The sequence below is a fragment of the Setaria viridis genome, chromosome 5, assembly GCF_005286985.2.
Source record: "Setaria viridis chromosome 5, Setaria_viridis_v4.0, whole genome shotgun sequence".
NCBI lineage: Eukaryota > Viridiplantae > Streptophyta > Magnoliopsida > Poales > Poaceae > Setaria > Setaria viridis.
The window spans coordinates 18497082-18520243 of NC_048267.2; positions in this window are offsets into that span (position 1 = coordinate 18497082).

A 23162-nucleotide genomic window follows, 5' to 3' on the forward strand; every position below is an offset into this window, starting at 1 on the left:
TTGCTTGGAGGGTTTGAGAGGGTTAGAATGGATGCCATTTTAACACCGTTAGCCACTCTTATCAGCGGGTCCCATATGTCATCTATGGGTCCCATGTGTCATCCTCCTTTCCCTTCTCTTTTCTTTTTTTTCCTAACTGGCCTTATCTTCTCTACACTGCGCGTCCTCCTCCGCTCCTCCTCGTGATGCCAGCGTCCACCGCATCCTCCCCCGACAGGCGCCCCGACATGTCAGCCTCCACCAATGGCCTTCGCGCTAGCCTTCACCAATGGCCTTCACGCTGGACTCCCCCAACAGCCTCCCAGCGACGCTGAAAAGGTCTTGTGATGCCTAGTGTGGAGGGTGAATACGCACACTTCAAAATTTTCCTAAAAAACTCGCAGCGGTATTAGAACTGTCGGAACTTCCAACGCAGTGCCGGAACATCCAACAGGATAGAAGGAGCAGAGCGAAATTCAAAATGAAAGCTGATTCTGATAATTCTATTTGAATCAAAGTATTGTAAATAACATGTAGGGGCTACTCCAGGTGATGAGCAAGCTAGGAACTACACAAATAAGGAGATCGGATACAAACAAGCTTCTAGGGCACAAGATAGTAAAGAATTAAACAACAAGTGAGACAAGGATTTGTTACTAGAGTTCACTCTCACTAAGAGAGCTACGTCTCCGTTGAGGAGCTCACAAAGAGCCGGGTCCTCACTAACCCTTTACCTCCCTCAATCAACCACAAAGGAAGATTGAGTGACTTACTATTGAATCCACAAAGGATTGGGTAATACAAACGCTCCCGGGCGCACCACACAAAGAGGGCGCTCTACGAGCGACGCCTAGCCGTCTAGAAGCAAGCTTCAAGAGTAAAGAACATAAATTGGAGCCAGAGATGCTTGAGATGCTTCTTGAGATGAACTTCTTGGACTTCAACTCAACCCTCAAGTCACACACCTTCTCAATCTCCCTCTCACTCAAACCCTAGCTCAAGGTCTCAAGGATTTTGCTCAAAAGGGAGTGAGGAAGTGAGGAATCAATGCTAGGGGGTGTTTGTCTCGAGTTAGGTCAGCAGCAAATGAAGGAGGGGGTAGAGGGGTATTTATACCCAGCCCCCCAAAACTAGCCGTTACTGTGCTGGTAATATACTTGTCGAAACTTCCAACACAGTGTTGGAACTTCTGACTGGGACACCCCAGCAGGATAGAGAACTCCCGTCGCCGACCCCCTGTCCGAACTTCCAACACACTATCGGAACTTCTGACAAGGATCAACTAGGCAGACAGAGAGTCCCTATCGGGACTTTCTGCAAACTTCCGACGCCTGTCGGAACTTCCGTCATAGTGTCGGAACTTCCGACAAGGACCGGAAATTTGAGGTTAAGGGTTGTATCCGTGAGTGCTTTGTGTCTCTCAAGCTTTTGGTTATCATCTCATTGAAACACCTTTGCATCCCTAAGAAATCCATCCCCATCCCTCTTTATAGTACGATGTTGCTAAACTCAAATTCAAAATAGAAAAAAATGAATTAAAACTTCTTTTGAGCTCAATGCCGTCTTGCCTTTGTATGTTGTGCTTCTTTTAGAATTCTTTTGTATGCCTTTGCCTTCTCTTGACCTTGAAATCTTTTCAACACTCAATAAGCATGTTAGTCCCCTAATTGGGCGTGTCATCAACACCAAAACCGACTTAGGGGGCCAAATGCACTTTCAATCTCCCCTTTTTTGGTGATTGATGATAACACAATTAGAGCTCATAAGAGTTACAAAATGCCTTTTTTATTGCAACTATATAGGTGAGCTCCCCCTTAAGATGTGCATAAGTATACCAAATAAGTCTTACAAAGTTAAAGTTTTCACTTGGCATACCAAACATTACACCACACACAAATGTCTTAAGTCCACAAGCCACACTAGGAAGAATAAAGATAAGCTAAGATACATCCATCCACCACATCTCCAATTCATCCATGGTGAGCGTCACTCCCCCTTTGGCATCAAGCGCCAAAAAGGGGAGGCCCTGCCATGGGTCTTCACTCGTTGGCATCACCATCATCATCTTCCTCTTGCTCATCTTCGTCATCTTCATCCCCTTTGGGAGTATAGGCAGTGGGGACGTCATCTGCTTCTTCTTCTCCTTCTTCTCCTTCTTCTCCTCTATCAAAGATATCTTGTTCAACCCCATATCCACCTTGGGAAGCCCCAAAGAAGACCGAGGGCTGCCCAAACTCCTCCCAAGGTTTATAGAACACCGGTGGTGGAGGAATGTCAAGAGGAGCACGAACCCGAGAATGTGGAAGATCACTTTTAGCCATAAGCTCCTTTTGCCTCTTATCTATCTTCAAGAGTTCTTCATCCATGTATTTCTTATGGGCATATATTTCATCCGTATTGTGCTTTGCCACATTGAAGCACGTAAATAAGCCTTGTGAGATGAAGCTTAGAATACCTTTCTTCTTAGGGGCATGAGAAGGACCCCTAGAAGTGGATGGCCTAGACGATGAGGGCTCCAAGGAAGGACCTTGAGAAGAGGAAGGTCCTTGAGCTTGAGTAGGTTCCAATGCCGGAGGACCTAGTGAAGAGCTAGGCGGAGGACGAATCGCATGAGAACCAATATAGAGGAGTCTCACAAGTTGACCCTTCTTTGGCCAATAGATTGGATGAGCCTTGTGTGGCGGATCCACTTCGGATTTGCTTGATTTGACAGGGTTAAGCCGCCTAATATGCGACACCCATGCTTAAGTCAAGTTAACACGAAGTGTCGTCGGATTTCATCCGATTTAACCACTTGAACAGGATCGAGTTTAGCAGACTCACACGAAGGTGAGTGGTTCCAGAGAATACAACGAGTCCACTGAGTTAACCGATTTAACCTTTTAGTTCGGCCATAAAATCAACATCAGAGTTTTTACAAGGTTCAAGGAAAACAACAAAAGGTAAAACCACTAGCGGAAGCAATCGTCGGGGTCGGACATCCCTGGTGAGGCCAACTGGGACATCACTGGTTCCTTTCCTCGCCGTCCGAGGAAGGATCCCACTCGACCGTCCAGCCTGGCGGAAGCTGGGGCGGCCAAGCGCCAGCAGGAGAGGGGTAGGGAGCAGCAACCTCACCTGAAAAACAGGAGCCACAACAAGGCTGAGCTACTAAGCTCAATAAGACTTAACCGATAGGAGTAGAAACTACTCCTCCTTCTAGACATGCAGGGCTTTTTGGCTGAGGGGTTTGTTTGCCAAAAGCACTAAGTAACCCTATTTTCAAGTTTTAGCTCCGGTTCTAGGTTCATTTACCAGTCTAGGTTTTGCAACCTATTCTAAGCATCCATAGAATCAAACAAGATGTATAGGTATATCAACAAACATGCCATCATCAGATTCCTCATTTACTCAGGGTGACATAGCGATCAAGCAATCTCAAACTGTGAGAGGCAGACGAATCGATTCGAGTTCTTTAACCATGCATGGTGAACCTAGCCTCACGACATCCGCGCACCCGGAGGTCGCTTCCTGTGTCGGCCTTCCCCATCAATCCCCTAACCCCTGTCGGGCCCATTTCCTTTGGCGTAAGGTTCCACAGACCCGGCCCCTGCCGTCCTATGACCACGCTTACCACCACGTGGGACAACCAGCAGGGGAAACTCCGTTCCAAGAACAATGGGGTGACCACTCACGTCTAGGTTCAATCCGGTACTAGGCTTCCTCATCCCATACTAAGTATGAGGCTAGTACTTTCAAACACTTGATCACGAACACCACCACTGTCGGGCCTTAGCAAGATTTCATAGACAGACGGGGCAACCATCCATCCACCAAAGAGTTACCACAACCCTGCCCCGTCCATCGTCCTTATAGTTGTAACAGAAAGATAGACATCCAACTCCTACAACTCGCGAGTGACAGGAGATCACTCGACTTTTACCGTCTCCTAGTTAAGCAAGGCAACTACTCGGTCCAACAGCTAGTGCTCAGATCATGGGGATAACTAAGTCATGCATCTAGGGTTTCACACAACTCCTATACGTAATGCACAAGCATGTTACAGAAGGCATGCACAAGTCTGGTAAAACACGCAGGGTTTTCATGCAACCGGGGCTTGCCTTCAAGCAAAGAGGACGGAAACTGCTCGACGTCGGGGGCGACTTCGGCTTCAGCGGGCAGGAACTCAGCTACAGCTTCTTCTTCTGGCGCCGGGTGTAACTCGTAGAAGCCGTCGGCGAGGTGCAGCTCTACACGAATGCATTGCAAGAGTTAGCATAGATAGTTATTTCAACAGCAACACTGGCTCGACTGAGCCTTGAAACTTGCGACAAAGAGCAGGAGGGTAGGGAGGTTCAAGAGAGCTGGTGATGATCGAAAGGCAAGGGTCGGAAAGGAACTTATGCTCTGATCCTTGAACTAGAGGATGTGGTATACTAGGGATCCTCAGACGCAAGCGCTGAAGGGTTCCTAAGTTCTACACATACACCCTCGGGTTGAAGAAAAAGATCACAGCCGAGCCCTCGGGCGAGGCGGACAAGGGTCGGCGGAACAGATTGTTGGGATACGAGGTAGGCTACACTAGCGTAAATCAAAATTTCTACCGCGTATAACCAGGAAGAACTGCCGTATAAGGATCACAGGATTACCACTCGACGCACTACTAGTGCGGAAGATGTAGATATGCGTCGATGCAGTGAAGACGATCACGTAGTCGTACGTAGTCGATCAACGTAGTCGTACGTAGTCGATCATGTCACGTCCAGCAGCTCCTCAGCAGATCGTCCACGTGCAGCAAGATCGCCTCCGGTGCCGCGGCTCGTCGTCGGCTCGTCGTGGCTCATCTGCGGCTCGTCGATGGCTCGTCCAAGTGCTGCAGGCGCAACACCTCCAAGGTATCCACACGTGCAGGGAGGAAGCGTCGCAAGCCGGACTGCTAGATCCGCGAATTGCAACAGGCGAGGGCGTGGGAGGCGCGGCAGGTGTGTTTCGCCAAAAAGGTGTAAACCCTAGGGCGCCCCCACCCCTCTATTTATAGAGGTTCCTGACGGGCCTCTGGATCCGAGGCCCATTAGTACTTCTAAACCTAATCCAACTCGGATCTGATCCGAATTGGGCTTCTAGCCCCTTAAGTGTATGACCCTATGGGTTCGGATACGTATAGACATGGCCCGAGTACCCCTACTCGGCCCAATAGTCGGTAGCAGCCTCTAGCAAGACGTGCCAACTCCTATACGCACACGAAGATCATATCAGACGAACCATCACAACATAATATACATGCTATTCCCTTTGCCTAACGATATTTGGTCTAGCTTCAAGCCGACCGCTCTTTCTCGATCCTGTGATTCGGAATCCCTTTGTAGGTTAACTCTTAACCGTACGTAGCATGGCCATGCATTTTCGGATCCGATCACTCGAGGGGCCCAGAGATATCACTCTCAATCAGAGAGGGGAAAATCCCATCTTGATTGACCATGTCTCATAGCATGCTTCTCGACAAACCCGAAAGCTACCTTTATAACTACCCTGTTACGGCGTAGCGTTTGATAGCCCCTAAGTAGGTCGATCCACATCTAGAACACATGCGACAATCTCAGGTCTAAGGACAAAGCGTATATGTTGTTTAAAGAGAGAACTACTTCTCGTGTTGGGTCAGTCCTAGCACATGTCTCCACATGTGTCCACATTATTAGTTCAACATCTCCATGTCCATGACTTGTGAAACATAGTCATCAACTAATACATGTGCTAGTCTAATATTCATGTGTGTCCTCACATGAACTCCGACTAGGGACAACTTTAGAATAACCATACAAGTAAAGAGTTTCACATACAATTCACATAATTGCAAATCAATTCAAGTAGCCTTCAATGGATATTCAATGAACACAGCATACAAATCATGGATACAAATGGAATATCATCATCTCTATGATTGCCTCTAGGACATACCTCCAACACAGATAGGGTCGGGCGAGACGGAACCGGGGTCGGGCGGATAGGAGGGGTCGGGCGAAGCGGACTGGGGTCGGCAACTTACCTTCTTCCTGAAAGGAAAGCTTGGGGTCGGGAAGAAGTAGGCTTGGGCGGAGGGACTCGAAGCTTGGAACAACGACTAAGACCGGGAAAACTACGGCGGCGGCGGCGCTTCTTGCTGATCACAAGAGAGCTTTTACGCAGCACGGAGGAGCAAGCTGCTGGGTGACTTGGAGAAAACTGAGATAAATCTAAGAGCAGAGCTCCTCAGGACTGGGTGTGCGGCGCTAGGAGCTTGAGCAGAGAGCGAGAGAATGGTTGAAGGCAACAATGGCGGAAGGAACTCCGGTGGCTGGTGCATTCCTTTTATAGCTGCGGGAACAGAGGAAAGGAAGCAGCGCGGGAGAGAGAGAAGGGAAGCGGCGCGAAGGCCGGGGAGAAGCAATGGAGTGCTCTGCCGGGGCGGCGATTGAGCGAAGAGGGCGGTGGTGCAGGGCTCCAGGGGTGACGCCAGCGATCATTGCGTTCTGCCGTCAGGGCGGCGTAGGAGCGGTAGACCGGTGGTTGAGATTTGGCGGAGGCAGGCGTCGCCGTGCGGAAGATTTGATAGAAGCGACCGGTTTAACGGCGCTAGAATCGAGGGCGCACAGGTGGAAAGACAGGCAACCGTGGGCGAGCGCGGAGCAACAGATAGTCGGGTGGCTTCTGACATGGCGGGGAAAGGAGCTGTCGCTGCCGCGGTCGGGTTGGCGATGGAGGAATCGTCGTGTAGCGGAGACCAGGCGGCGCGACTGTGGTCGAAGTGACGGAAAAGACGGGCGACATCGGGCTCTGGGGCCGGGATCTAGCGGCGTGATGATGGGCGCGGGAGGCGAGGTGCTGCAGAAAGGTTGCAGAGGGCTTCCGCTGCCATTGGGGAAGGGGGCGCGAGAACCCACTTGGTCGCTTGCCAAAGACAAAACTGAGCGGCGGGCGTCGGAGAAGACGAGCCACGCGGCAGGAAGACTCTGAAGGAGGCATGCAACTCGAGTGCGCCTGTCGCGGAGGATCTGGGAAAAAGATCTCGCGGGTCCACCGGGCGGATAGAACGGTGTTTGAGGCAAATTTAGAAGGATCCGACGGTGGGCTGTGTTTGCCGGGGTCGGGAGAGGAGCGAAACGGAAAGGGGTCGGGTCTCCTGGGGTCGGAACCGGGCGGATAGGCTGAGCACTCGGTGCGGTAAAACAAGACAGATGACTATGATCCAGGGTTCCGGTTAAGATTAACTCGGGAGATTTAGGGGTCGGTCGTCACAGCCTACCCCTCTTAAAAAGAATCTCGTCCCGAGATTCAGGCATCAAAAGCGGGTGGCGTTTTTACCTCCTTGACGGGATAGGAAACCTGGAAAGCGCTTGTTCAGATATTCGTCCGTTTCCCATGTTGCTTCATCTTCGGTGTGGTTTCTCCATAGGATCTTGTACATCTTTACCACTTGGCGTCGGGTGTGCCTTTCCTTCTGGTCAAGAACTCGATCTGGGTACTCGGTGTAGGTCAGGTCGGGCTCTACTTGAAGCTGTTCTTGCTCTAAGATTTCTGCTGGAACTCGGACACATTTCTTCAGTTGAGACACATGGAAAACATCGTGTATGGCCGATAGCTATTCTGGGAGTTGGATCCGGTAAGCAACGGGTCCACATATCTCCACAATCTCATAAGGGCCAATATAGCGGGGAGCTAACTTGCCTTTTATTCCAAACCGTTGCACTCCTTTGGTCGGGGAGACTCGAAGGTACACATGATCACTAAGGTCGAACTGCAGGGGTCTTCTCCGCCGGTCGAAGTAACTCTTCTGTCGAGATTGGGCAGCCTTGAGATTAGCTTGAATTACCTTTACTTGCTCTTCAGCTTCTGCCACCAAGTCAGGGCCATAGACCTGTCTTTCTCCTGGTTGGGACCAGTTCAAGGGGGTCCGGCATCTCCGGCCATACAGGGCTTCGAACGGTGCCATCTTCAAACTGGCCTGGTAGCTGTTATTGTAGGAGAATTCTACTAAGGGCAGACACTTGTCCCAATTCTTGTCATAGTGGATAACACAAGCTCTTAACATGTCTTCAAGAATCTGGTTGACTCTCTCGGTTTGGCCATCGGTTTGAGGATGATAGGTTGAGCTTCGGATGAGCTTGGTGCCCATAGATGCTTGTAGTTGCTCCCAAAAACGTGCCACAAACTGAACTCCTCGATCAGAGACGATAGTCTTGGGTACACCATGTAGGGAAACTATGCGGTCGAGGTACAACTCTGCATATTGCTTGACGGTGTAGGTGGTACGAACAGGAAGGAAGTGGGCGGTCTTGGTCAAACGGTCCACTATAACCCAGATGGAATCATATCGTTGCGTTGTAAGGGGTAACCCAACTATGAAATTCATGCTGATGTCTTCCCATTTCCAAGAGGGAATAGGTAGCGGTTGCAGGGTACCTGCTACCTTTAAATGACTGGCTTTGACACGTTGACAGGTGTCACATTCTGAAACATACCGAGCAATCTCTGGTTTCATTCCACTCCACCAAAAGGTTTGACGGAGATCATGATACATCTTATTGCTGCCAGGATGGATTGAGAACTTGGAGAGATGAGCTTCATCTAGGATTTGCTTCCTTAGCTCGGGGTCGGCTGGCACTACTAGTCGGTCTCCATAATGCACACCTCCCGTTTTGTCCTGCCGGAATTGCTTGTATCCCTCGTCCTTTCCTGAGATCTTACCGATGATCCGTTGTATTTCCTTATCTCTTACTTGTGCTGACCGAATTTGGTCTTCCAAAATTGAGTCAAGGATGATGTGACCAAGGGTTCCATGAGGAATAATCTCCAGACTGAGTTTTTCCATCTCGTGACACAGAGTCTTGGTAGAGGCTGTTGACAGCAAGCAGTTGCAATGGTGTTTGCGACTGAGGGCATCGGCTACCACATTGGCTTTGCCGGGATGATAGTGAACTTCCAATTCATAATCCTTTATCAACTCCAGCCATCTTCTCTGGCGCATGTTGAGGTCGGCTTGAGTGAAGATGTACTTGAGGCTCTTGTGGTCGGTGTAGATGTTGCAGTGAACTCCCATTAGGTAGTGCCTCCATATCTTCAAGGCATGTATCACTGCTGCCAACTCGAGGTCATGGGTCGGGTAGCTTAGCTCATGAGGTCGTAACGCCCGTGAGGCATAGGCAATGACTCGATTGTCTTGCATAAGAACACACCCAAGTCCAGTGCCAGAGGCGTCACAGTATACGTCATACGGCCTAGAGGGGTCGGGCTGAGCCAAAACTGGGGCTGTGGTCAGCAAGTGCTTCAGGGTCTTGAAAGCTTCTTCACACTTGTTGTCCCACACAAATTTGACCTCTTTCTTCAACAACTCGGTCATCGGCTTAGCTATCTTGGAGAAATCCGGTATGAAACGCCGATAGTAACCGGCCAGTCCAAGGAAACTTCTGATCTGGTGCACTGAGGCAGGAGGCTTCCATTCCATGACTTCCTGCACCTTACTGGGGTCAACGGCGATACCATCCTTGGAGATAGTGTGTCCCAAAAACTTAACACTATCTAACCAAAACTCACACTTGGAGAACTTGGCATAGAGTTGGTGATCTCTTAGCCGTTGGAGAACTACACGAAGATGGTCGGCATGCTCTTCTTCGCTCTTCGAGTACACTAGGATATCATCAATGAACACCACTACAAACTTGTCCAGCTCGGGCACGAACACCGAGTTCATGAGGTACATGAAATAGGCGGGTGCATTGGTGAGTCCAAAGGACATGACTAGGTACTCGTACAGTCCATATCTGGTAGAGAAAGCTGTCTTGGGTATGTCGCAGGGTCGAATCTTGATTTGGTGATAACCAGAACGAAGATCGATCTTGGAGAACACTTTTGCTCCAGCTAACTGATCAAACAAGCCATCAATGCGTGGCAGTGGGTACTTGTTCCTTACTATCACAGCATTGAGGGGTCGGTAATCCACACACATACGTAGGCTGCCATCCTTCTTCTTCACAAACAGGGTAGGGCAACCCCAAGATGAGGTGCTGGGTCGAATGAACCCTTTATCCAACAGATCATGCAACTGGGTCTTCAACTCGGCTAACTCAGCGGGTAGCATCCGATAGGGTCTCTTAGATATTGGGGCTGTGTCAGGGATCAACTCTATGGAAAACTCCACTTCTCTATCAGGTGGCATACCCGGCAAGTCTTCTGGAAACACGTCAGGGTACTCACAGATAACAGGGAGGCCTTCTAGACAGGCTCCCGATAGAGGGTAGGCACAAGGAAATGCAGACTCAGGATGGGTCAAGGATATGGTAGAACTGCCATGGAAGGGTGAGCTGAGGTAGAGGGATCGGGCTACTGTATCTAGAACCACATGATGTCGGGCCATCCAATCCATACCAAGGATGACATCTATGCCTTCTAGGTCGAGGATGATAAGGTTTTCCTTGAAAAGGGTGGGGCCTAGCTGGAGGGGTATAAGAGTAACAATCTGATCCGACGTTATCCTTCCTCCAGGGGTGGCGATCACATAAGGTTCCTTAGTGTGACCGACATCTAGCCCACATCTTTCCCTAGCCTTACTCCCGATAAAGCTATGAGAGGCTCCCGAGTCAAACAACACAACAATAGCTTGATTTAAAACAAGGAAAGTACCCGTCATTACTGGCGCACCTTCGGGGAGCTCGGTCAAGCTGGTGTAGTTGAGTCGGCCTTGTCGGACTTGCACCTTGGGCCTTCTGCCTCTAGCTGCCATGGGGTTTGGACCTTGCTGTTGATTCTTGTTCCTGGGGCAGTCCTTTGCAAAATGCCCTTCGTTGCCGCAGGTAAAACAACGGTTACTAGCTGCCGGGTGGGGTGGCGTTGGCAGGGTCGGTCGGGGCACTTGCAGTTGGAAGCCTGGAAAACGAGGCGCTGTTACTGGCGGGGGTCGGGCGATCCACCTTCCCGACTACTGGGGTCGGCCAGGGGCTTGCGGAGGAACCATCCGGAACCTTCGAGTCGGCGAACTCGGAAATGCCACAGAGGCTTTCCTCTTCTGGTCGGCCTTGAGGGCTTGCATGCAGTCCTCCTGAGAGATGGCTAGGTTGACCAACTCATTGTAGGTGTCCACCTTGATGGGGTTCAACCTTTCCCTGAGCTCCAAGCTCAGCCCTCAGCGGAATCGGTCCCGCTTCTTCTCGTCTGTGTCCGCATGATAGCCGGCATAACGGCACAGGTCGTTGAAAGCTTGAGCGTAGTGCAGCACATCTCGGGTTCCTTGGGTAAGGGCCAAGAACTCGTTGAGCTTGCGCTCCAAGAGACCTTCTGGAATGTGATGCGCCTTGAACACCGTCTTGAACTCATTCCAACTGACCACGTGGCCAGCCGGCAGCATGGCATGGTAGTGATCCCACCAAAGCCGTGCGGAGCCACGCAGCTGCTGAGCTGCAAACCGAGCCTTGTTGTTGTCGGGGCATGGAGCGGTGAGAAGCTCGAACTTGGATTCGATCGTACGAACCCAGGCGTCAGCATCGAGCGGTTCTTGTGTCTTTTGGAACAGAGGGGGCTGTGTCCCCAGAAAGTCCTCATACCGAGCGATATGCGGCTGCTGCTGAGCTCTTCCACCATGTGGCGGTTGCTGTTGCCCATGCACCAGATGCCTTAGCAGCTCAGTTTGAGTTGCTAGGATTGCCTCCAGTGGAGATGAAGGCGGGGGCGGGGGAAGATCCTGTCGCTGTTCGCTACCGCTGGGCACAGAACCAGACCTGGTGCGATGCGCCATCTGCAAGAGTTAACGCTCCATTAAATTCATATTCCTAGGAGTACTCCGACAAATGGAACGTATAAATTAAATCCTTTAATGCGACTCTTGCCAATGGTGCAACACACGTCCTCATAGGGAAAACACACTTTTCCCATTCTCAGAGTAGATAACATTTATCTTGACCTGGTACTCAACTTCAGGCAAAACAGGTCATATACAACTCGAGCCAAGGGGTCGGGCAACGGTTCATACTTAAAAGGGGTTGGACGAGGCGGAAACTGCCTCCAAGGGTCGGCACACTCGGTCTCACAAGCGGGGGTCGGCCAACTGAACAGGCTCTCAGAACCCAGCATATGGTCATAGCACAACTTACTTAGCCTAGCATCCATACCATGCACAGATGAAAAAGCCAGGCACCTGCATTAACTTTCTATACAACGGTGTTCCAAACATAGGGAGTACTCAACTCTAGGCTAACCTATTACAACTTTTCCAAAATTTAGGCTGCCGAGGAGTACAACAAAAGAAAGATCCCCTGAGAACCCGCAATCTACCAATGGACACTATGAGTAGGAGAAGGGGCGCCATCTTCCTCGATATCCATGCTGGACGCTCTGTCGTCTTCCTCAGGGTCCTCTTGAGCTTCGAGCTGCATGTTGAGGGCATGTATATCATCGAGCTCAGCTTGATGCTCCTCCAGATGGGCATTGGCAACTACCAATTCCATTTCCACCTCCATCTTCTCCTCCGATAGCTCTATCATGCCGTCCACGAGGTCGGCGACTTCTCCTTCAAGCTCAGAGATCCAGTCTTGCATGTCGTGGATCTGGATACACCGTTGAATAAGCTGGTAGGTTTGGCCTACCATATCTCTTCTCGCTGCCTGGAGGTACCCGTGAGCATCTGCTGCCGTCCGGGCGAAGAGGGTCATGGCTCTCCCCTGAAGCTCTATCAGCCGGTAAAGAGCTGCCATGCACTGGATATTGGTGGAGATGGTGACCATGGCGCATGTGGTGGCTAGCACCTCGATGTTCCCAACGCGGTCGAGCCATGCCGGGTCCAGCCGGTTCCTGACGGGGAAAAGGCCGATCGGGTCGAGCGTGATCTCCACGGGGTGCAGCTGACAGAACTGGGTGAGCAGCTAGAGGGCGGCAGACTCCCATATATCCTCAGGAGCAAGGCCATAGGCTACTATGCCGAAAGAGGGCCAGTCGGGCCGCATAGGGGGAGGAGGGACCAACGCCTGTACTTGGCACGTCTGGATACCCTGCTCCAAATATAACCGTCCGGCATACAAGGGTGGGGACTGGTACCCAAACCACTTCAACGTATCCCACAGAATCGCAGGGAATCCCTCGAAATGCAGGCACGTCGACTGGAAAGCACCGTCCGCTCCAAAAAGGACATGCCCGGGAACAGCCATCTTGAACCAAGAACCAAAACCACGTGAGATAGATTCCAAGGGTCAGGGGTCGGATAAAGAAGCATTCGGTTGGAACCGAGGGCACTGAAAGAAACTAGAAATCCTTAGATCCAAAAGAACTCTTCCAAACAAGGTTGTTGTTGAGAGGGAAACCTTACAGCTTTTTAATTATGACGCATGCACGGCCTACCTTACACTTAACCAAAAACAACTGCCCGAACTCGGGTCTTACGCGGTTAGTGCCGGTGATAAGGCAACAATTACGTCTCTCCCTATAATATCTAGTCGGTTCTACAACGTGTCTTAAACGAACGCGGTTAGCGTACCTGCAGAAAAACACCAACACACGAACCTTCCGTGCCAGCACCCACGGAAGCGTTCCCAAACATTACCGCTCACTATAGGAACGGCACCCATGCGTTTAAGGCTGCATGGACAGCACTCAACCGTGGAAATAGGTTCCCTTTGAATGGAACCATATAACCCTTCGCATACTCGTGATGCGGAATCGGCACACGTATGACAAACGTGGCGAACCAACCGTGCTGATAGGTTCGTTGGAATCGAACCGTACCAACCTTCGTATGGAGCACATACGGAACCTGCGCACGTGTGATAGACGTGGGCGAAAACAACCACGAAGATAGGGTCCTTTGAATAGAACTCCCTATCAACCTTCGCATGCTCGCGATGCGGAACTCGGCACACGTATAATAGACGTGGCGAAGTGCTGGAAGGGTTAGCAAAATAACCAAGTAATTATTAGTCACCTAAAACAACCCCGAAATCCCTTAGGGCCTCTCGCACTAAAGCCATCCTTAACGATCGTACGAGATTTTTCAAAAGTTTCTTGCAACTTTTATCCTTTCAAAGAAGTGTTTAGGGCTTGTTGTGTTCTCTGTACTGCTAAACCTCACTCTGATACCAGCTGTGGCGGATCCACTTCGGATTAGCTTGATTTGACAGGGTTAAGCCGCCTAATATGCGACACCCATGCTTAAGTCAAGTTAACACGAAGTGTCGTCGGATTTCATCCGATTTAACCACTTGAACAGGATCGTGTTTAGCAGACTCACACGAAGGTGAGTGGTTCCAGAGAATACAACGAGTCCACTGAGTTAACCGATTTAACCTTTTAGTTCGGCCATAAAATCAACATCAGAGTTTTTACAAGGTTCAAGGAAAACAACAAAAGGTAAAACCACTAGCAGAAGCAATCGTCGGGGTCGGACATCCCTGGTGAGGCCAACCGGGACATCACTGGTTCCTTTCCTCGCCGTCCGAGGAAGGATCCCACTCGACCGTCCAGCCTGGCGGAAGCTGGGGCGGCCAAGCGCCAGCAGGAGAGGGGTAGGGAGCAGCAACCTCACCTGAAAAACAGGAGCCACAACAAGGCTGAGCTACTAAGCTCAATAAGACTTAACCAATAGGAGTAGAAACTACTCCTCCTTCTAGACATGCAGGGCTTTTTGGCTGAGGGGTTTGTTTGCCAAAAGCACTAAGTAACCCTATTTTCAAGTTTTAGCTCCGGTTCTAGGTTCATTTACCAGTCTAGGTTTTGCAACCTATTCTAAGCATCCATAGAATCAAACAAGATGTATAGGTATATCAACAAACATGCCATCATCAGATTCCTCATTTACTCAGGGTGACATAGCGATCAAGCAATCTCAAACTGTGAGAGGCAGACGAATCGATTCGAGTTCTTTAACCATGCATGGTGAACCTAGCCTCACGACATCCGCGCACCCGGAGGTCGCTTCCTGTGTCGGCCTTCCCCATCAATCCCCTAACCCCTGTCGGGCCCATTTCCTTTGGCGTAAGGTTCCACAGACCCGGCCTCTGCCGTCCTATGACCACGCTTACCACCACGTGGGACAACCAGCAGAGGAAACTCCGTTCCAAGAACAATGGGGCGACCGCTCACGTCTAGGTTCAATCTGGTACTAGGCTTCCTCATCCCATACTAAGTATGAGGCTAGTACTTTCAAACACTTGATCACGAACACCACCACTGTCGGGCCTTAGCAAGATTTCATAGACAGACGGGGCAACCATCCATCCACCAAAGAGTTACCACAACCCTGCCCCGTCCATCGTCCTTATAGTTGTAACAGAAAGATAGACATCCAACTCCTACAACTCGTGAGTGACAGGAGATCACTCGACTTTTACCGTCTCCTAGTTAAGCAAGGCAACTACTCGGTCCAACAGCTAGTGCTCAGATCATGGGGATAACTAAGTCATGCATCTAGGGTTTCACACAACTCCTATACGTAATGCACAAGCATGTTACAGAAGGCATGCGCAAGTCTGGTAAAACACGCAGGGTTTTCATGCAACCGGGGCTTGCCTTCAAGCAAAGAGGACGGAAACTGCTCGACGTCGGGGGCGACTTCGGCTTCAGCGGGCAGGAACTCAGCTACAACTTCTTCTTTTGGCACCGGGTGTAACTCGTAGAAGCCGTCGGCGAGGTGCAGCTCTACACGAATGCAATGCAAGAGTTAGCATAGACAGTTATTTCAACAGCAACACTGGCTCGACTGAGCCTTGAAACTTGCGACAAAGAGCAGGAGGGTAGGGAGGTTCAAGAGAGCTGGTGATGATCGAAAGGCAAGGGTCGGAAAGGAACTTATGCTCTGATCCTTGAACTAGAGGATGTGGTATACTAGGGATCCTTAGACGCAAGCGCTGAAGGGTTCCTAAGTTTTACACATACACCCTCGGGTTGACGAAAAGATCACAGCCGAGCCCTCGGGCGAGGCGGACAAGGGTCGGCGGAATAGATAGGGTCGGGCGAGACGGAACCGGGGTCGGACGGATAGGAGGGTTCGGGCGAAGCGGACTGGGGTCGGCAACTTACCTTCTTCCTAAAAGGAAAGCTTGGGGTCGGGAAGAAGCAGGCTTGGGCGGAGGGACTCGAAGCTTGGAACAACGACTAAGACCGGGAAAACTACGGCGGCGGCGGCGCTTCTTGCTGATCACAAGAGAGCTTTTACGCAGCACGGAGGAGCAAGTTGCTGGGTGACTTGGAGAAAACTGAGAGAAATCTGAGAGCAGAGCTCCTCAGGACTGGGTGTGCGGCGCTAGGAGCTTGAGCAGAGAGCGAGAGAATGGTTGAAGGCAACAATGGCGGAAGGAACTCCGGCGGCTGGTGCATTCCTTTTATAGCTGCGGGAACAGAGGAAAGGAAGCGGCGCGGGAGAGAGAGAAGGGAAGCGGCGCGAAGGCCGGGGAGAAGCAATGGAGTGCTCTGCCGGGGCGGCGATTGAGCGAAGAGGGCGGTGGTGCAGGGCTCTGGGGGTGACGCCAGCGATCATTGCGTTCTGCCGTCAGGGCGGCGTAGGAGCGGTAGACCGGTGGTTGAGATTTGGCGGAGGCGGGCGTCGCCGTGCGGAAGATTTGATAGAAGCGACCGGTTTAACGGCGCTAGAATCGAGGGCGCACAGGTGGAAAGACAGGCAGCCGCGGGCGAGCGTGGAGCAACAGATTGTCGGGTGGCTTCTGACATGGCGGGGAAAGGAGCTGTCGCTGCCGCGGTCGGGTTGGCGATGGAGGAATCGTCGTGTAGCGGAGACCAGGCGGCGCGACTGTGGTCGAAGTGACGGAAAAGATGGGCGACATCAGGCTCTGGGGCCGGGATCTGGCGGCGTGATGATGGCCGCGGGAGGCGAGGTTCTGCAGAAAGGTTGCAGAGGGCTTCCGCTGCCATTGGGGAAGGGGGCGCGAGAACCCACTTGGTCGCTTGCCAAAGACAAAACTGAGCGGCGGGCGTCGGAGAAGACGAGCCACGCGGCAGGAAGACTCTGAAGTAGGCATGCAACTCGAGTGCGCCTGTCACGGAGGATCTGGGAAAAAGATCTCGCGGGTCCACCGGGCGGATAGAACGGTGTTTAAGGCAGATTTAGAAGGATCCGACGGTGGGCTGTGTTTGCCGGGGTCGGGAGAGGAGCGAAACGGAAAGGGGTCGGGTCTCCTGGGGTCGGAACCAGGCGGATAGGCTGAGCACTCGGTGCGGTAAAACAAGACAGATGACTATGATCCAGGGTTCCGATTAAGATTAACTCGGGAGATTTAGGGGTCGGTCGTCACACCTTGTCAGTCAAGATATCCAAATGTGTCACCTCTTTAATCATAGCAAATATGTAAGGGGCATAGTGACAACTCTTCCTCGGTGAGTAGGAGCAAATAATAATCTCTTCCCAAATAAAATCAAACACATTGAACTTCCCTTTACTTGGATGCATCCATGCAAGTATGTTCTTCGACATGATAGAGATGTTGTCCGAGTCTCCAATCTTGGGGCAAATAGTGTACCGGAACAGCTGATTTAGCAAGCAATAATACGGTATCATCCCCTTTGTAGTGCCATGATCAATGGGGCCAAAAGCAACGTCATATATGAATGCCATCTCTCCATCCTCTAAGATATTTTTATCATGAATCTTAGGACCATTGAGATGAGGTCCTCCATAGCCTAGAATTTGAGCAAATCTCTCATATGAGATAGACAAAGACTTCCCTTGGAGAGTCCAATGCATCACTTTGTTTTCCCTCTCAATATAGAGAGTGGCGTAGAACTGAGCCACAACTTCTTCATTCCAATCTTGATTGAATTCCATGATCCTCCAAAGAAATTTATCGTTGCAAGCATTACTCACTTGACCAACCATTTTCGAATCCACATCAAAGAAGTAATCTCAATCCATTGACTTCATTTCCGTTGTAGGATGTGTCTTAGTAAAGATCATGATCTCATACCAATCTGCATGGAAACGAAGCCAAAAGCGCACATCCCCATAGAATTCCTTTTGGTACTTAGAGGGGTCATCATACCTTAACTTTAGCACATTATGCCTCCCTTTAAGATAATCTACGGGATGATGGGGTCTGTAACTAGGTGCCTCTTGACGGATGGGCTTCTTAATCCTAAGGATCACGGACTGAAGGGCATCCAAATTGATATCTTCATTGTCATCCAGGAGAGCGCCCGGAGCGGAAGCTTGCTTCATGCAAGGGCGAGGAGCTTGGCTTGATCCAGCAGCTGTGCTTGGCTTGCCTCTTCCTCTAGCTTAAGCGGGATCCTTTGGCATGGCCTTGCACTTTCCTCCTCTTTGAGCAATCGGCATGTTGTCCAAGTCGGTTTCGGAGTCTGACTCAATCTCCAGGATGTTCTCCTACCTCTTGCTCTGCCTTTCATGAACCATCTAGTGGAAAGAATAAAGAATGGTCAAATGATTAGAAAGAAAGACAAGGATTTGCAGAGTCGACTGACTCGTGTCGGAACTTTCGATACAGTATCAGAACTTCCGACACGTCGGAAGTTCTGATACTCTGTCGGAAGTTCTAACAGAGGTCGAACAAACCCTAAATCCATGAAACTTGAGATATAACCAGCCAATCTTTGAGATATCTAAGGAACAATATCTAAGATCAACGTAGAGATGATTCCTAAGAGATGAGACTCTAATTCCTACGACATTAAGAGATCGACCAATGGGATTTTTAAAAGTGTTACCTTGGAGATTTCCTGCGTGGATCGAGAGATTGAAACAATGGATCGGAAGTTCCAAGACTTGAGGAATCCAAAGGAGCTGATCCCTTGAGCTCTTGATGGTCCAAACTCGAGATTTCTCGATGGGTGGTGAGTTTGGAGATGAGGAGGCGCCGGTTTGGAAAGAGACGGAACCGTTGGAGATAGGGCCGGCGCAGGGGTATATATGCACCCACCACTCCTGTTGGAAGTTCCGACAGGTGATGAAGAGTTCTACAGAGACACCCCGTCGGGACTTTCAGGAAACCTCCGACAGGAGCAAGAAAGTTCCAAAAAGGTAAATTTTGGGATGGATTTTGGTTCAGATTTCTAGATAAATGGCTAATGGACATAAAAGACAACTTGACTAGAAAGTGATCAGCAATAAACAACAATACAAAACAATGATCACTTGAGTCAAATTATGATCCAAATATCTAAGATCCAAGATTTTGAAAATAAACTCAACACAAGGAAATTCATTTTACCTATCTAGGCAACAATCAAGAGTATGTACAACAAGTCAAGCCAAGTTACGAGAATCCAAGATGTTTAGCTCACTCCTTAAAGCACAAAACCTTTGCTCATCTAGAGGCTTAGTGAAGATATCGGCAAGTTGCCTCTCGGTGCTTACATGACGTAAAGTAATATCTCCCTTAGCCTCATGATCCCTCAAGAAGTGATGTCTAATATCTATGTGCTTTGTTCTTGAGTGTTGCACCGGATTGTTAGCTAGCTTGATGGCACTCTCGCTATCACACAAGAGTGGAATCTTACTAAACTCACACCCAAAGTCACTCAACGTCTGCTTCATCCACAAGAGTTGGGCACAACACGCACCCACGTCAACATATTCGGCCATGGCGATTGATAAAGCAACCTGTTGACGCCAAATTTTGACACGTACTTTGAATCGGCGTCAGGGAAGGAAAAGATTGGCCGATGCGGCGGATTAGAAGCTACAGTTGGGAATCGGCCGATTAGTGCTACAGTATATCGGCCGATTGGTGAACGAAGTTGATGAAGGTCGGCCGATTGGAAGGTTGGGGCAGTTGGGTCAATATGGGCTTAAAGTGGGCCAGAAAAGAAGATAGAGAGAGAGATTGGCCCGTGGGAGTATGATAACCAACTCCGATATGAGTTGTGTTTGTAAATATTTGTTATCGTTTAAAATTAGAGATAGATCCTAGTCGGTTAGAAAATCAGTTGTAACAGGCTATAAATAGTCATCTCTAGAGATTTGTAAAACAACACATGAATCAATACAAACAATCTACTTTTTCAGCGTACTTTACTTTCAAGTCGGCGACTTCGCCAATACATCTTTTCTTTCACGAGTTCATACAGGTTGGCAGGACTGCATCAACACGATCTCCGGCCAATTCTATAAGTTCCGTTTATCAGGTAATATCTAAGCTTTAACTTCAGGCGCATCGCTGTCATTTCGTTTAGATTTATTCACCAGTTATCGATATTAGCTAGAGTCATAGGTTTGATCTATTGTTCTAGTTTTTATCACCAGTTACCCAGCTTGAGGTTTGAACTATCGGCTTTATTACTGTTATTCTTATTTATCGCTATACAGTCGATTAGATCTATTTCAAGTGTTGCATTAGTGGCGTTGTTTAGCCTACTCCTGTAGTTTCTTCACAATCACTGCGTGATTATCGGTTGTTCTATAGCCGGTCATCTTCATAGCAAATCGGCCGATTCGCTGATACGCTTTTCGAGACAGATCAGAATTTTAGCCGATCGAAACCCCTGGAATTTAATATGTTTCTTTCCTTATCAATCAACAGGTCAGATTGACTGGCATGCCGTGCGAACCACACCAGGGCAATAACCCGAACAGGAGATAAGCAGATTCTCCTGGGTCATGTGTCCGACGCTGAAGATCATCGGCCGATTTTTAGCACCAACACACTTTTGGCACGCCCGGTGGGACCACTTCAACATTCAACATGTCCAAAGCTGCCGAAATCTCCAAGGACAACGTCATCGAAGTTACGGAAGCAGATCTCAACGACGACCAGAAAGAAGAATTGGCAAGACACCTAGAAGAATACAGGAAGGCGTGCTTGCAATCTTTTAGTCGTAGCAGAAGTGGGGAGACCGTCAAAAAAGCTCCTCTTCCAACTCCCCACCAGATCACTATCGCTGAGGACTTGGGGAAGATGTCCGATATGATTCAACACTCCGTTTACCAGGCTTTCATCGACCAATCCTCAGTGATGACCAACACGGTATACAATGCTGTCATCAGTTCCCTGGTCAGTGGAGTAGCTCAAGGGTATCAAGGACCAGCATACGCCCCGCCCATTGTAGCTCCATTCAGAAGCTTACCAGGCACATCTCACTTGGCTCCTCAGCCGATACCAACGCAATATGGAGGATACAACACTCCAATGCCTCCAGGTTATAACGGCGTGCCATGCTTTCAATCGCAAGCGTCGTCTCAGCCTGCCTCAAATTCAGTGCCTCGGGGGGCACCAGCAACGGCGGCTGGTTTGGATTAGTCAACCGGTTACGGAAACTCTCCGATCCAAGCACCGTTCCAATCGGCTATCCGGCCGAAGGTCCCACAATATCAACCGGCCTCGTCAGAAATCAGCAGGGGGACAGATACTGCGGAAGTACTCAAAAGTGCGATGCCGATGATGCTGTACGATGGGATGGCAGATTCGCTACGCCACCAACTGTCAACTGCTCAGCCGGCCATGCTGCCGCAAAATCCACCACACGCTTTGGTCCATCACCCGACCATCGCACCGCCGATCCATCAGCATGTGCCGATCCCTCACGCAGTCGTTCATCAGCAGCAAGTGGATTGGACAGCAAGGATAGTAGAGGTGATTCAAGATCAATTCAGGCTGAAACCGAAGATACAAACTTATACGTACAAAACGCCATACCCACCTGCCTACGACCTGCTGCCATTTCCCCATCGGTACAAGCTTCCCAACTTTACCATGTTTTCGGGGCTGGATGACACTTCAACCGTGGAGCACGTGAATAGATTCATCATCTAATGCAGAGAGGCCGCCACACAAGATGCTCTGCGAGTGCGTTTGTTCTCATCGTCCCTATCCAAATTGGCCTTCTAGTGGTTCACTACGTTACCGCCTAATTCCATTGTCACGTGGGCCGATCTGGAGAAGCAATTCCACAAGTACTTCTATGCTGGAGTCCATGAAATGTAACTCTCAGATCTGACCAGCCTCAAGCAAAGGAGCGATGAACCAGTGACCAGTTACGTACTAAGGTTCAGGGAGATCAAAAACAAGTGTTACACCCTAGTCCTGACCGACGCTCAGCTGGCCGATATCGCCTTCCAAGGTCTCCTGCCACACATCAAAGAGAAGTACGCCTCTCAGGAGTTCGAAAGCTTGAGCCAGATCGTCCATCGACTGTCCAATCAAGAAGGTGCGCCCTTTCGACCAACAGAGGAATTTTCAAAAGAAGGTGGCATACCTAGAGGTGGCCTAGCAGAATGGGTAAAGGGGAAGAAGCCGATATCATGCCTGTTCGGGAAGAAAAAACCAGAAGCGTTCGGCTTTGACACCTCAAAGGCCGACAAAATCTTCAATTTACTTCTCGAAGAGGGGCAGATCAATCTTTCACCTTACCACACTATTCCATCGGCCGAGCAGCTCAAAAAGATGAAGTATTGCAAGTGGCACAATGCCACGTCTCATGACACAAACAAGTGCAAGATCTTCTGTCAGCAGATACAGTCAGCCATTGAGCAAGGCAGACTCAAATTCAAAGTCCCGACGAAGCTAGTAAAACCAATGAAGATCGATCAACATCCTTTCCCTACTAACATGGTCGATACGGGAAGAAACGCTCTCCAAACCAAGGTGCTAACATCGGAATCGGCTAACAGAAGGAGCGCCGTGGACCCTTGAAATCAAGCTACGGTTGACGATGTCAAAGGGAAAAGATGGGTTGAAGACGAGGGTGAAGGATCAGAGCGATCGCGTAGACCCGTCACCTCCCAATTCTTACTCAACAAGTACCAGCGGCAGCAAGAAAGTTTGAGACACCGCAAAGAGATGATGCGCTAACACGAAGACCACTGGCGGTGCCCTTTCTTCATCCACTGCTAGGAAAACAACCTCAGATTACCGTCAGCCAATAACTGTCCCGAGTGCGGCGATCAGTACCGAAGCGGTCGCCCATCCAGGAGGTCACGCTCCAGAGATAGAGGATCAGAACCGATCAGCAGAAACTGGCACGAAGAGGACGATCGGCGCCCTTCAATGTATGATCGGCTGGGGGGCAGAGTTGACCAGTATGATCGGCTGAGGGGCAGAGTTGACCGGTGTGATCGGCCGGGGGGCAGAGTTGACCAACGCGAACGGCCGGGGAGCAGGGCTAGCGCACGTGATCGGCTAGAAGAGATGGCCGATGCCAGGGTGTTGGACGAAAACCCCCTAGGACGAGAACCAGACTGGGAGCGCGCAAAACTGCCGGTCAAACCGGTGAACCCCAGATGGTGCCCC